This window comes from Triplophysa rosa, linkage group LG24, assembly GCF_024868665.1.
Source record: "Triplophysa rosa linkage group LG24, Trosa_1v2, whole genome shotgun sequence".
Taxonomy (NCBI): domain Eukaryota; kingdom Metazoa; phylum Chordata; class Actinopteri; order Cypriniformes; family Nemacheilidae; genus Triplophysa; species Triplophysa rosa.
In genome coordinates this window covers 4,016,404-4,030,778 of record NC_079913.1, presented here as the reverse complement: position 1 = coordinate 4,030,778, position 14,375 = coordinate 4,016,404, and the positions used below count along the sequence as shown (strand labels likewise).

At 39.6% G+C, this 14,375-nt stretch overlaps 1 protein-coding gene across 1 annotated transcript in view; it reads right to left on the bottom strand.

Annotated features, from left to right (window-relative positions):
* ptn (pleiotrophin) overlaps window positions 1-14,375 on the bottom strand; it is a 19,153-nt gene extending 4,778 nt beyond the window's left edge. Inside the window, exon 1 of the mRNA XM_057323654.1 lies at window positions 14,207-14,375. The gene's annotated coding sequence lies outside the window, so the exon portion shown is untranslated. The remainder of the gene's footprint in view (window positions 1-14,206) is intronic.

Below are 14,375 nucleotides of genomic sequence, written 5' to 3'. Positions count from 1 at the left end.
ATGACTCCGTTGAAAAATCCAGCTTCCTTATGAAAGAGCCTGTAACTAAAATGAAACCAAATCAAGGGACTATGTGATTTTTGATCTACATAACTCAAATCTGACATCAAGCTCACGGTAGACTAACGCATCATTGATTTCTTTACCCCAAAATACACATTTTTCATCATTTATTCATCTTCGTGTCATTTCTACACTGTATGAGTTTCTTTCTTCTGCAAAACACGAAAGAAGATATTTTGAAGAATGTTGATAATCAGAAAACACTGAACCTCATTGACTTCCATTGTTTGAACACAAAACCACTGTGAAATCACCAGCATTACATAATAACCGATCGGTAAAACACAGTTTGTCAACTAAAACCCCAAACACTCAGAAGAAAGCAGTGATACGCTTCAAGGAAAATTGCACGAGATGAATCAACTGCCACTCTGCAGTTTTAATAGGAATTTAATTTTCAACTGAATATATTTGTAACCTAAAAAATATCAATTTAAATATAAAGATCCGACACTTCAAACTCACTCTTATATAGATGTGTCTAATTTATGCTATATAGGTGTGGCCAAAATAACTATAACACTCCTGTGGGCGTGGCCAACTCAACTCAAATTCCAACACATGAATTGAAAGGAATCAAGATGTGCTTTTTTGTCCAACGCTGCTACACATCATGAGTATCTTTGAGTGTAAACTCTGCAGATCATCCAGCAGACCCTGAAGGAAGATCACATGAAAAATCACCTGTGCTCACACGCACACAGAATGAAGACCTGAGGGTCGACCGAGTGTGTGGTGGGGTGAGGCGGTTATCCCACTCTAACACTCCATTAGCTCATTGATCAGTGTGGAAGCAGGAGGGAGAGACTGACAGCGTGATCCATCATCCAGAAACACACGCACACGCACGCACACATGCACACACTCACACACACAGGTTTTATTGCCAGAAGAAAGCTGTAGTCGTTGTTTGCCACTGACAGATTTCTGGAAGACTGCTGCATTGGCTCTTAAAGGAACAGTTCACTCAAAAATGAACATTCTGTTATCATGTCCTCACCCCTGTGACACTCGAAATGAGTATGATTTTATTTTTATCTCTGGACTCGCAAAGCAACTTATTTCTCTGTGCAATAAACACGGAAAGTAACCAGTGGTTGTAAAACTCCAACAACATGGCATTTTGGGAATTTGGATATGGCCAGCATCTGTCCTCTCTGACCATGTGGAAAAGAGTGTTATGGCATTGAAACGACACAAGGGTTGTGTAGAACACTGATGTCCAGTACTGCAGAGTAGAACTCCCACTGAATCACACATGTTCATGCAATCCTTCAGCTGCTGCTTCAGGTGTTTGTGTGCGTATGTGTGTGTGTGTGTGTGTGTGTGTGTGTGTGTGTGTGTGTGTGTGTGTGTGTGTGCGTGCGTGCCTGTGAGTGTTTGATCCGGTCAGAGCTTGACTCTGCAGGAACACGACCGGACACTCGTGAGGTGTGATTGACAGTCTGGGTTTGAGACGAAAGCTTTGTGCTTGATCCAGCTATTCTGACTCACGCCCAAACCCGGATCAGTCGAGTTCTGTCTGTTTGTTTCACAGATCAGTGGGCGGAGCTTCCCAGGACGAAAACCTGAGGAAATACAGAGAAAAACAACAACAATGGCCGACTGACTGTGGATTATGCCCCTGACTGCACTGCCTCTTACCCAACAGATAAATACATATTTATGTGTGAAAGTAATGACATCAGCACTTTTGTGTTTTTGTATTTCTGCTCTGGATTCTGTGATACTGGAGTTTACCGATGACTTGGCACTGGATGCTATGAATAGTGTTATCTCTTGGGTGATAAACTGCTTGTGGTGTTCCTCATTTGTAAGTCGTTTTGAATAAAAGCCTCTGCAAAAAGATTTAATGCAAGTGTGCCTCAGAATGCTTGCGACTGACCAATAAAGATAGAGAGGCATGTGATAAAATGTATTTTATACAAAACGTATTAAACAACCATCACAGCAGTAACAAATGAAAACAGAACCATGAGAAGAGATAGAGACAGGCAGACACTGAATCAAATTCATAATAAGTGCACAAATGATTGTCAAAGATATTTACGTGTTTTGGGATTAATGTTAGCAGAGGTGTCTGATCTCAGCACAGGCCACTCGACACAAATCACACAATCACCAGAGAAATACACAGAATGACACAAAACCCAGAGACGTAGATGCTCTCAGACAGATGGAACTGCCCCGGATACAGCCGCTGGGGTCCGATAAACCTGCCAGGCACCTGTAATCCCAAATCACTTTCACACATATTTATACACAAGCTCACGCGCGGCTCATCGGCAGAAAAGCCCCTGCAAATGGAAAATAAATGGGATGGGTGTTGCAAATCGACTTTTTGACATTTGTGTCTTTCCATGAATCTCACTGCCGAGAAAATATCTTTCAGAAAGCCCCTCGCAGAGAAAGCGTGAGATTCAGCAAAGAAAATCATCCTCACCCCGCTCAACCCCATACACACAATATCACAGACCATGACACTACTCTGATCTTCCATATACTCATACGCTATTTTTGTTCTGTATAGTATGCAGACCGCATTGATTGTCTGAATAACCGATCACATGTGAAGTATACCATAGCGAATATTGTTAGGCGCGGCATCCCATAATGCAATGCAATCGACTTCCAATTCCCAGGGTACAAAAAATGAAAGAATATGTTTATATTGACTTGTTGTTTTTATTGGACTGTCAGATATGAAAACATTTGAAACAAATTCCATATTTACAGATTTATTGATTGAAAATTTAACATCATATCAGCAACAAGGCGATATCCATGGTAAAAAAAACAAAGTAAAATCAGTCATTCAGGAAAACAATTAGGCTATACAAGATATTTACAATTTATAGAAGATAAAAACATGTTGTGGATACTTTAAACATATCAAATAAACATGTCTCTTAATAAAACTTATATTAAAAATAATACAGTCCAATAAAATAGGTTTCAAAATGTAGCATGTTTGAAACGAGTATGTAAAACATTCTTTTCGTACACAGTACTCCTCAGTACTATGTTTTATTTTGACACCTACACAATGAAAACTCCATCATTCAGACAATCGCTGAATGTCTTTATTAATAGAGATCTATTCTTATTAAAAGCAGGGATTTTCTTGCCATGTCTGTATTCCAGATCACTGTTCTCGGCATGATAATTTAGATGTAACGTGCTGGATTGTCTTGTGAGTTTTTCTCGGGCGGATGACAGATGGTGCGGTTGGAAGCAGGTGCGTGAACAAAGCAATTACATCCAAAATAGAGCCATGAGTCCATCATTAGCAGCCCCACCCACACACACTCACCTCTCCAACACGCACACATTTAAAAGTTTTTATCTAAAGTCTTCGTACCCCTCCCAAGAGTTTAAATTAGTTGAAATATATGATCCACATTAAACAAACTTTCTAAAGACTAGATTCATGTGAGTAACTGTCCTATATCTGTCCTACACCAGAGTTTCCAGCTGTTTCGGATCACACCTCTGTCAGGTGCAGGTAAATGCGCACATGTTTGGGATGAACATTTTCACCTGTTCTAATCACTGTTTACACACACGACAGATCATTGACACATTTAACATGGCAAGTGTTTGACATTTAATACATCCATGCTTTAATGTTTATTATTGAGTTGTTAAAGGACCCATTGCATGAAAGTCAATTTTTTTCTGTGTTTAAGTGCTATAATCGGGTCCCCGGTGCATCTGGCAACCCAGAAAACGTGAACAAGATCCCAGTAACTTTGTTTTGGTAAGCCTTTCTCTGCAAGCATGTGAGAAATCGAGCCGTTCAGATTTCGCTCCTGATGTGACGTAGACGCAGGAGTAGTATATATGGGGGACAAGACCCCTGCGTGGCGTTCCCTGACAAGGACTGGACATTGTTTTACAACTACGTCTGGAAGGATTTAAACGACAGTCGCGAAGAACCTTTGTACATCGCAGAGTGGGACTCGGTAACGCCACACAGGGGTCTTGTCCGGGTACATATTCGCCTTTTTTGTCAGCGCTGTAGAGGGTTACAAGTCGAGACTCTTTGTTAAATGCATAGCCGATTACACGGTTACTCTCCATCAAAATTTCGTCCGTCACGTTGTTCTTATTTTCGTGAAGAAACTTTGTCAGACCGATATACCCTCGTGGTTTTTTCGGTGCCAGAGCCAGATTCTCTTCGAATAGATCGTCGTCCCATTCTCTTGGTGGGGTTTGAGGAGAGCTGCTCATGCATGCCATGTTGATGTCGTATTTTGCCCTCGCTATTTCCCCCCCTTTTATTGAACAAAACCGGCCCTTGTTTATGCATGCGCATGACGAAAGCGGTTCGTGTGGTGTGAACATGAGCCAGATGCGCGACATATGGTCTAGAGAATGACATGATTGACGATTTAAAACTGTTTAAATCATGAGTACAGAGAGGTCCGGATATGATTTGTCACGCATTGCCCGAGGGCGAAAGCCGCAGCTGCCGATCCTAAACAACGCTTCCCTGTGTCGAGATAATACGCTCGCACGTAAAGATACTCAAATAACTGGTCATAATCCGGTCAATTTTCACACTATGGATGTAAAACAAATCATACCCGATTAAAACGTCTGACGCTGTCGCCCTGCCGGATGAAAACTCTGAATTATGCACCGCTTAAACGTCACGACGATTTACGAGTTGGCGTGTTTGCAACACTGGAATGTCTGAAACAGTCCTTTCAGTATCACGTCCAGGAATGCGGTCTTTCCTCCAACGTAAGTTTTACCACAGATTTATCACAGCCTATATATATATATATACATAGAATGCTTTATTTAATTACTTATTCATTCAATCATTTATTTACTTACTTATTCATTCCTTGTTTTATTTATTTACTTATTCATTCTTTGCTTTAATTATTTATATAACCAATTGTTTATTTAATCACTTATTCGCCGATTTATTCATTTATTTACTTATTCATGCCTTTATTTAATCACTCGTTGCTTTATTTATTCACGCATAAGATAGAGAGAGAAAAATGTTCGGTAAACATATGGGCAAAAGTTCAACTCCAGACGTGGGCAATCCTTCACGACGTGGACAGATACTGTCAAAGGGCAACAGTCTGAATTGACGTACATGTACCGTATATATAGGAGGATAACGTTAGCATACGATAGCGAAGGGAGCTAAGTCAGTCACGGGCTAAATAGAACATTCAAAGCCAGTATTAAACTTACTCTATATTTATCTTATTTGGCAAATGGGCACTTGAAGTTTAGCTGTATGTATGTTAATACATTGTGTGCGTTAATATGTTCAGCTGTGGCAAGCTATTTGTTTTGCTAATGAACAGGGGCGAACACTAAGGTTAGTTTCTTTTTAAACGTCTCAAATCATTCGTCCTTAGGCTGAAAAATCTGTCAAAGCATACTAGTCATGCTCTCATGTTGTGTGTGTAACGTTATAACTTGTCAACGACAAGCGCTAAAACAAGCGCCACGTAATTCCGCTGAGATCTGCAGGTGCGCATTTAGGCAAGCATACACACACAACGTGAGCGTTGTTTGCTGTGACAGATTTTTTAGTCTCCGGACGAATGATTTGAGACATTTAAAACAAAACTAACCGCAGCGGAGTTCAGGAAACATCATTTAGCTAAACCTGTCAGGGTCGGCGGGAGAAGAACCCAATTGCAGGCAGCAGTAGGTGTAGAAACAATACTTTAATTATGAACAAAAACAAAAAATCCACGATGAGGTAAAACAAGGACAGGACTAAATGACAAAAAAGAAAATAAACACTTCCCTCGAGGGGGATAAGACAATGGAACAGAATAAACTAAGATTTACTGAATCAACAAGAACCAAAACTAAACAACAGCTATAACGTAACGTAGACAACAGATGAGATAAGACAGTTCAACAGGGCAAGGTATCCAATGGGTTTAGACAGCAAGCAAAAATGAACAAGCAAAAAAATGTAAGCAAAACGAACGAGCACAGGACAGCAAACACAAGGGCATTAAAAAGGGAGACTAACAAAGGATAATTAACAAGGGACAGGTGTCGGGAATGAAACACTAATAGAAGGCTAAACGAGGAAACGAGAGGGGCGGGGTCAAAGACGAGACCGGCGAGAGTGCATGTTATGTCAGAACCAACAATAACATGCCTCTCTCCACACAAAACATGAGGCTCTGTCATGATTTTGCCACAAGACCAATAAAGACATGACATGATGAGGCAGAATCATGACAAAACCATTGCCATGGCAGTACTACACGTGTGTTGTGTTGACTCACTGGACTGAAGGGGGGTGGGGTGCGCTGTAACTCATTATCATTTAAAGAGACATGCACCAGAACGGGCTGCTGTGAGCATAGCTGTTTTTAACGAGGCAAAAGGGGTTTTGTTTACACAACCATTGAGTGTTTTTAAGCAAAATATGTTCCAGACATTTCATGAAGACCCTAATAAATCATACCAACTTGTTGATAGTGCTCATTTAATGAGTCCTTTAAAATTGATTGATGACGGATAGTGATGATAACACAGCGCCCTCTGCAGGAATGATCTGTTCAGACAAGTCATTTAGTAATGCAAATGTACATAACAACATTTATGTTTATTATTTAACATAAATTTATGTTAAATAATAAATGGTATTATTTATGGTATTATCGCAAATTTAGTAAATCATTATTGCTCCTGTTTTTACATCATTTCCTCTTTTTGGTCATTTCCAGGTGTCTGGTTAATATTCAATCAATTATTAATATCAATATCAATTCAGTCATCTTTCTATTTTAAATCTGATTACAATCTTACAAACAATTATAATCTTTACAGTTAATATCGCTGATATATATTTTATAAAAAATCTATAACATCACTATACTTCTGTGAAAAAATCATCATCATAACTCATCATTTCTAACTATTAAAATATTCGAGAGCTGCTTGACACAGCAGCTTTTTATCATTTGTAATAAAAAATCCTAAAATGTCTTAATTTTGGTTGATTTCAATGCTGATTTGTCTTCATTTTAAAAGATTCAAGGCATTAAGATCCAGCTCTTATTAGAATGAAGATGTAAACCTTTGTAAGGTTGATGTAAGGTTTTATTTAGTTCATCTAGAAACTAAACAGAGGTCTGAACTGCAACACATAAACCTCCCCAATGTTTGAATGGCATTTATATTTAGCTCTCCACATATAAATGAACACATATAATAAACTCGTTCGAAACAAGGACAGTGTTTTTGTACATGTTGGCACTTCTATTTATCTGAAAGCACAACACTGTACACACATAATGAGTCTACGATCATTACACATGTCCAAAGACATGGTGTTATCCTGACACATCCCCAACAACCATAGTATTATCGCCGTACTTTCTTTGTTAGTGTCTGTATTGTTTAGGATGGTGGACACCGATAGATATATATATATATTTACAGAGGAGTTGTGTTATTTTTGGAGAATGTGAAGAAGAAAGCGACAGGAAGAAAGAGAGAGAGAGAGTGGGTGGGTTCTTTAAAGAACATCCCGTCTCCGTGGGGCATCGGGCTTTGAAACGGCTCAGATCTCACTTCAGTAACACACACACAGAGAATACGAGGTCATTGTTCTTATCCCACAGCAGGTTCTTCTAACTTCAGATCGACGTCAGAACTCTTAAAGCAGAGAGAGAGGTGTGAAGAGAGAGCGGGCGTAGCGGTGGGAGGCGGCTCTGACCCAAACTCCTGACCACAGTCGTTTATCTAGCACGCTGGAGAAGCGTCTGTGAACATCTACAGCCGTGTTTCTGTGGGTGGATGTGTCCCTGTTTAGCGCCGAAGGTTTCTGAAAGCCCTCATCTTCCTCATTCGACACATGCCATCTGTTTGAAGAGATAGCAACTAACACACAGCTCTGCTTTAATCCAGATTACAGGAGGAGATCATCTCAAAATCTCTGATTAAACTCACTGTCTGTCTTCTCTCTCAAGACGCCTCATTAAAACACATCCAAAAATATCAATTCTCATCATTCACTCAACCACACGCTGTTCTTAACCTGTACGACTTTACAGATGAGATCTCTTTAATATCTCAATTATTTCTCCTAGATATTAATAAATGAAGAGTGAAATCTCGTCTGTGTCTCAGATAATTCTCCTAAAAAAAAGAGTCTGAAATGTCGCAAATGTGTCTGTCATAAATTGAGAAAAGTTGAAACTTAAATCAAACACAACCGAGAAGTCCATCAAATCTCCTGAGCTATACGAAAGGAGCAACTTTCGATCTGCTGCTCAAACAAAGCCATCAAATGACCTCAGAACACTTGGAATATAGCGTACGGTTGCTTCAGATGACTGTTATGATACTTTAATGATGTAGGTCTGTTTTGAGTTTGAGACTCTGTATTGAGTTCATCATACACAGCATGTGAAAGTAAGTAAATAACCGCCAGAATCATCCAGCATTTACGTGTTTCAGGTATCGATGATATGAAAGGCCATTAACCATCAACAGGCAAACTGATTGGGTATAATCCATAATTTCCCCAGAGGCCGGCGGTTCTGGTCTCTCATCCGCTCCGGCTCTTTAATTGGGTCTGTGATGCTGACAGCTGTAATGACTCTGGGGCCTCCGAGAGGTTTGTGTTAAAAGATAGAGACAATAAAAAATCTATGTGGCCTATAACGCTGGAGCGGTCTCTCTATTATTATCTGTGTTCACTATAGAGGCTCTTAAGATTAGATGTGCATTATGTCCCCACCCGACGAGCTCTAAAGCCCAGAGAGAGCATGTATGAGTCAGACGGGCTTACAACACCCCTATTAAACACTTATTCCAGCTCACTGCATCGGCCATTAGTGGACAACAGCCTATTAGCATTGAGATTACAGACAGCACACACATCACCGCTGGACACCGTTCCTTCTACATAATGATCTCATGACCACACACATGAACACACACATGAACAAACAGAACTGTGGGTACTTTGATGTCCCTGGAGTCTATTCAAGGAAACAGATTTCTGTCTCGAAAACTTTGCACCAAGACTTCATCTCTTCACCGTTTCTACTCTTTTAAAATAAGATTTAATGTATCGCTGTATCGTTTACAATCTTAACGTCAGTCCTTTATAAAAATGTGAATTATTACATTATGACAGTAAGCAATGCAGGCAACTTGAGATCTTTATTGGGAATATGTTACGACCCTGAAGATGTGACATTCACAATATAGATGGGTGGGGTAACAAGCTATTTCATGCATTCTGACTTCTTTACACTGCGAAACGTGCTGGCTTCTGAAGCTCAACATGGTCAACCTGTCAAGAAACCAGTTGAACGTATGAAGTAGTATTTCTGTGATCGATTCATTCCGTCAGGGTTCGTAAAGTTTTTTTCGACCATGGATTCCCGTTTCGTAACAAGGGTTCTTCCGTTGAGCGAAAGAGCACACCCATGAACAACCAGCCAGCGTGAGAAAGAGCAGCAAGCCCATCAATGCCGCTTCACTCGGCTGACGGAAGTTTAGCTGTGTGTGTTTGCTCACTGCATTTGGGTGATGGATGTTATATAAACGGTGGATATAACACTGGATTTGGAGATCGTTTGAAACGAAAAAAGATGCCAGACATAAACCGCACATGGTAAGTCAAACTAAGTCATATGTCTGTGTTTTGTTGGCAGTCGGCGTCTACGTGCATAATGTAAACAACACAAACTAATAGTGAATCAATGCGATGATGTGTTGTGTGCTTGTGCTGTGGTTCCGACCCCCCTGCCCGCCTCCAGGGCGCTTCGTCTTTTTCCAGAAATAATCGTACAGCTGTAGCTGTCTTTTATAAATTTGATCAATCTAAATACTCTTCGACGTATGCAATACTACTGTATAGGTACTCAAGATTAATATGAGATTGGCAGTAGCTGCGTGTGTACCTCATCTTTAATAATTCAATTTACAACAGAGTGTAAATGAGCATGTGTGTGTGTGAAGATCTCTCTGACACACACACACACACACACACACGGGATTTGAAGCATCCTCTGAGTTTATTTTAGTAAGAGCAGTTTGTCTCTGAGATGATGGTAAAGATTATAAAACCATTTTCATTTATCACTTTAAAAGTGCTTTACTAACAAAACCCACAGGAAAGACAAATCACATTCCAATCTTAATCGCTTCTCTTAGGAAGCCAAACATCTGCTTCAGTCTCACATGTTTCTCACATACGTCTTCCTCTAAGTGTTTTCAACAAAAAATCTGAGCTATGCTTGAACAGTTGTCAACAATTGTCTCAATTTGCATTTTACAAACTTCAAACAAATTCCAAGATAAAGTCTGTGAGTTTTAGTTAATACTTTAATGAAACATAACTGAGAAAAATGATTCCCATTTCATTCAAACATGTTCCTGGTCTTATCTGTGCATGATATTCTAAAGGAAATCATATTTAAGCCTATCTGCCATATTAAATTATGAGAAACTTGCTCTGACCCTGAAAGAGTTCTCATATGTAATGTCCCCTGGCTTTACCCTTCACCTGCTGGATAAAATGACTCCAGTACTGGGAAACAGTCTCCTGAGCTTTAAAAGAGCAACCAGAGAGCAATTCGATGTGTTTCTGTGGGACACACATGAGATTCTGTTCTATGAAGTCCAAACACAAACCAACAAAACCTGAGTGATGAAATCATTTATAAAGACACGTCATGAATTTCTACTGGAAAATTATGCATATTTCTAGAGTTTCCTGAAGTTTCTTGTGTATGTTTTTAACAGAACTCTGTGTGTTCATTCACTCACTCGCTCTCTCCGCCTGTCAATCAATCTGTTACCTTACTGCTGCTTCGCTTTCCGTCTCTGGTGACTTCATACTGAGAGACAATCATCTCACTTCATTAGACAAACACAAACAACCCAGCACTCCCGCAGGGACGGGGGGTGGGTACAGACAAACACAGACACAGAGAGAGAGAGAGAGAGACAGAGACAGAGAGGGGGGGCGAACAAGGTGCACTCGCGGATGCCTGTGTGCTCGCTTACACGTTGGGTTCATCGCAACCCCATGTTTGTGCATGTCCGAAAAGATCAATATTGGACACCGTTCACTCTTGTCCTGCTCACAACAACCTGTACTTTAGAGCGAGATCAGCCAATCACAGCGCAGCCAGAGTGATGCATGCTGGGAAAAGCAGTTTCATGGGTTAACTGATCGTTTTTTCAAAGCAAAAGAGTCGTTCTATCTTTCTAAGGGGAGGAAAAAATCATTAAAACACTTGCAGACGTTTAATAACACTTTAACCAACCCCTTAAAAAAGTTTATTCAGGTGTGCTTTAAGCATACTTCTTTTAAACAAAAAATAAGAATACATTTGGTATACTTTAAATGTACATCTAACAAAAATGTAGTTGTAAACTAGCACAAGTGTACTAGTACAAGTATTTACTACATTATGTAAACTTAAAAATACACTTAAACTTGAAGCTAATTTTTAAGGGTTTTGTAAGCAAATGGAAAGGATAAAATCAATCAAATAAGATCATTTTAGAAGTTATAAAAACATTTTCAGAAGTAACTAAACAAGGTACAACATAATAATGGTCTCTGAAAACCGACACATATTCCCCACTGGAGCTTCAGGGGTTTGGTGCAAAAGCGAGTGTGAGTTTCCATGGAACATCCTTCTGAGAATTTAAAGTGTGTGTGTGCGTGCGTGCGTGCGTGTGTGTGTGTGTTGTTGTTCTCACAGGCACACTTGTGTTTCTCTCAGTCAGCCTCCCGCACCTCTGTGACCCGACGTATGAAAAAACGGTTTCAAACGGCTCGAGTGAAAGATGGAATCAAACAGAACAGAAAGAGAAATTCAACACCCCCCTCCATCTCAACCCAGCATGCTTTTGTCTGTGGATGTGTATAACCACCAGTTCCCACATAGTTGAGCAAACCCACTGGAGATGAATCTCCACCGACCAAACCGCCAGCGTCCAATTGATCCCAGAACAGTTTCTTTCCCTTGTTTTTTAATATCTTTCGCATTAAAGCTCCTCTATGTATAAAGAAATTCACAGCTGGGTTTCTAAATGGAATGTTCTGGATTTAATACAAGTTAGGCTTTTGTGCAATATTGATTATCAACATAATGACCAGTGAGACACCAAATATGACATAAAGCGTCTCATAACCGAAGATGGAAATAAAACTTTGCACATGTCATTTTTATCACAATATTGAAGCTACGATTTCAGTATAAATTCATCAAACAGACATTTCCTGTGAAATCCAACCTCACATCTCAAATTATAAATCATTATTTATTCCCATTGTGAACATTCAATAAGGATTTTTGTACATTTTCATTTTTGTTCCCCCCCCCAAAAAGTGATAATAGTCTTATGGCTATACTTTTAAACATCCGTCATGAAAACACAGATTTAGTCTTTTCCATTTGCTTTAAACTCAAGGGACAAAATGATTTTGTGTTGTCATCGATGTCACGTCACAGACTCTGTCGATACAGCTTAAGTTGTATTGAACCCAGAACATTCCTTTAAGCCCAGACCTGAGCGAGAGCGAAACGACCGGCTGCTGGTTCTTCAGTCGAGCAGGAGTCATTCTGATAGGTTAACTGATAACTATGGCAACAGCAGCGGCGTTGAGGCCCGACGCTCAGAACTCATGGGGTCATGAGCACCCCACTGATTCTCATTCCAGTCAGGAACGACCCACTTCACACACCATCCTGGGAAAAAACGGCCCCTGAAAACACACACACACATGCTCTATACATGTGAGAGTGAATGTAGACTATGCACCCCCACACACACGTCACGCTTTCAAAAGAAGCCAACACGAAATGTAAGCCAGCGAGGGGGTTTTACCTGTCACACATGAGAGAAGTGCAGGAGAGGAGCATGATGTGTGTGTTGATAAGGAGAGTAAAACTCTCTTCCTTGAGCACACTTTATCTCTCTCGCTCCTGTCATCCTGGAGGGGTCGTGTTGACACGGACGTGAGGCTGAGAGATAAAAGGTGGACCACAGCAAACCCATTTCAATGCTTTCTTAAGGAAACGCTTTGATGTTTGTACAGGAACAGCACACTGGCCCACATAACAATGTCATACGTGTTGCCAAAACAGCAACGATTGTAATCTTTAGTTGTGTACGCCTACAAACACAACTTTAATATTTCTACGCCATCATGGCAGTTTTTCTGCTTGAATGCAATAATTTTGTTGTGAAGTTGTTTCATATTTTAAATGCTCTGAAATGGACTTCCATAAATATTCTACGCACATTTATGTCAATCATAAAAACGTAAATTAGTTTTACATCATAGAGGATCAAACCTGCAATAAGTAAAAATAAATATATGTAACAATATGAAAATTAGTAATGAATGACTTGATTAAACAAATATATATTATTTAATTCAATTAAAAAAATGTATTTGTTTTTATACTACTTTTTCCTTTAATGATTATATTCTGTATTTGTTTTCAACTTTTTTTTAGAACTTAAAATCATTCATTTGAATTACATATATTTTCATTAGAATTTTAATTAGTGGAATATTATTATTATTTCCTTATAACATTTACTTTGTTTTGTTTTTTTACTATAATTTGTCATTTTCTACATTTATTTATATTTTTAATTATAGCAGGTTTGGTCCTCCATAGTTATAGGACATTAGCAGAATGTTTGTTAGCAGTCAGAAGACAAAACAAAGAGCGGCAGGACTTTAAAAACAATTTCAACTTTTACACATGCAGCAGGAGACCGAGATGTTAGCGGAAGATATTTTTCCGGGTCTATAACCCTGACAGCAGAGGGACATGTTTAAGTCACCCGTCGCTGTCACCAGCTCACCGGCGAGCACAGAAAGGCCTCTAAAGCTCAAAGCACAGAAAAACAGCAGTTATCTCTGCAATTCATGCTCCAGCGTACTTGAGATATAACAAGAGCACAATCCCTCACAGAGAGATCCGAGGGCTGGATTGTGTGGCTTTCCTAAGACATTTGCTCAAGTGTGAAGATTCTCTTCAAAATTAAATCACTTTCTGAGTCCTTGTTTTGCTCAAACAAGCTTAGCGTAATAGATTCAGAGTAACGGCTGCTCTGAGGTTCTTGACAGAGATTTAAAGTTACCCACCTTCTGTCTGGGAGATAGTTTGGTGTTTCGGTTCTAGAGGTTGTCTGAATTCCACCTGTTTTCACTTCTTTAGCTGCTTATTTCAGCACAGAGCCGTGTTAATAGTGTCTGTGAGAGCGACCGACTGAATGCATATATGCATGTGTGTGTGTGTGTGTGTAGGTGTGTG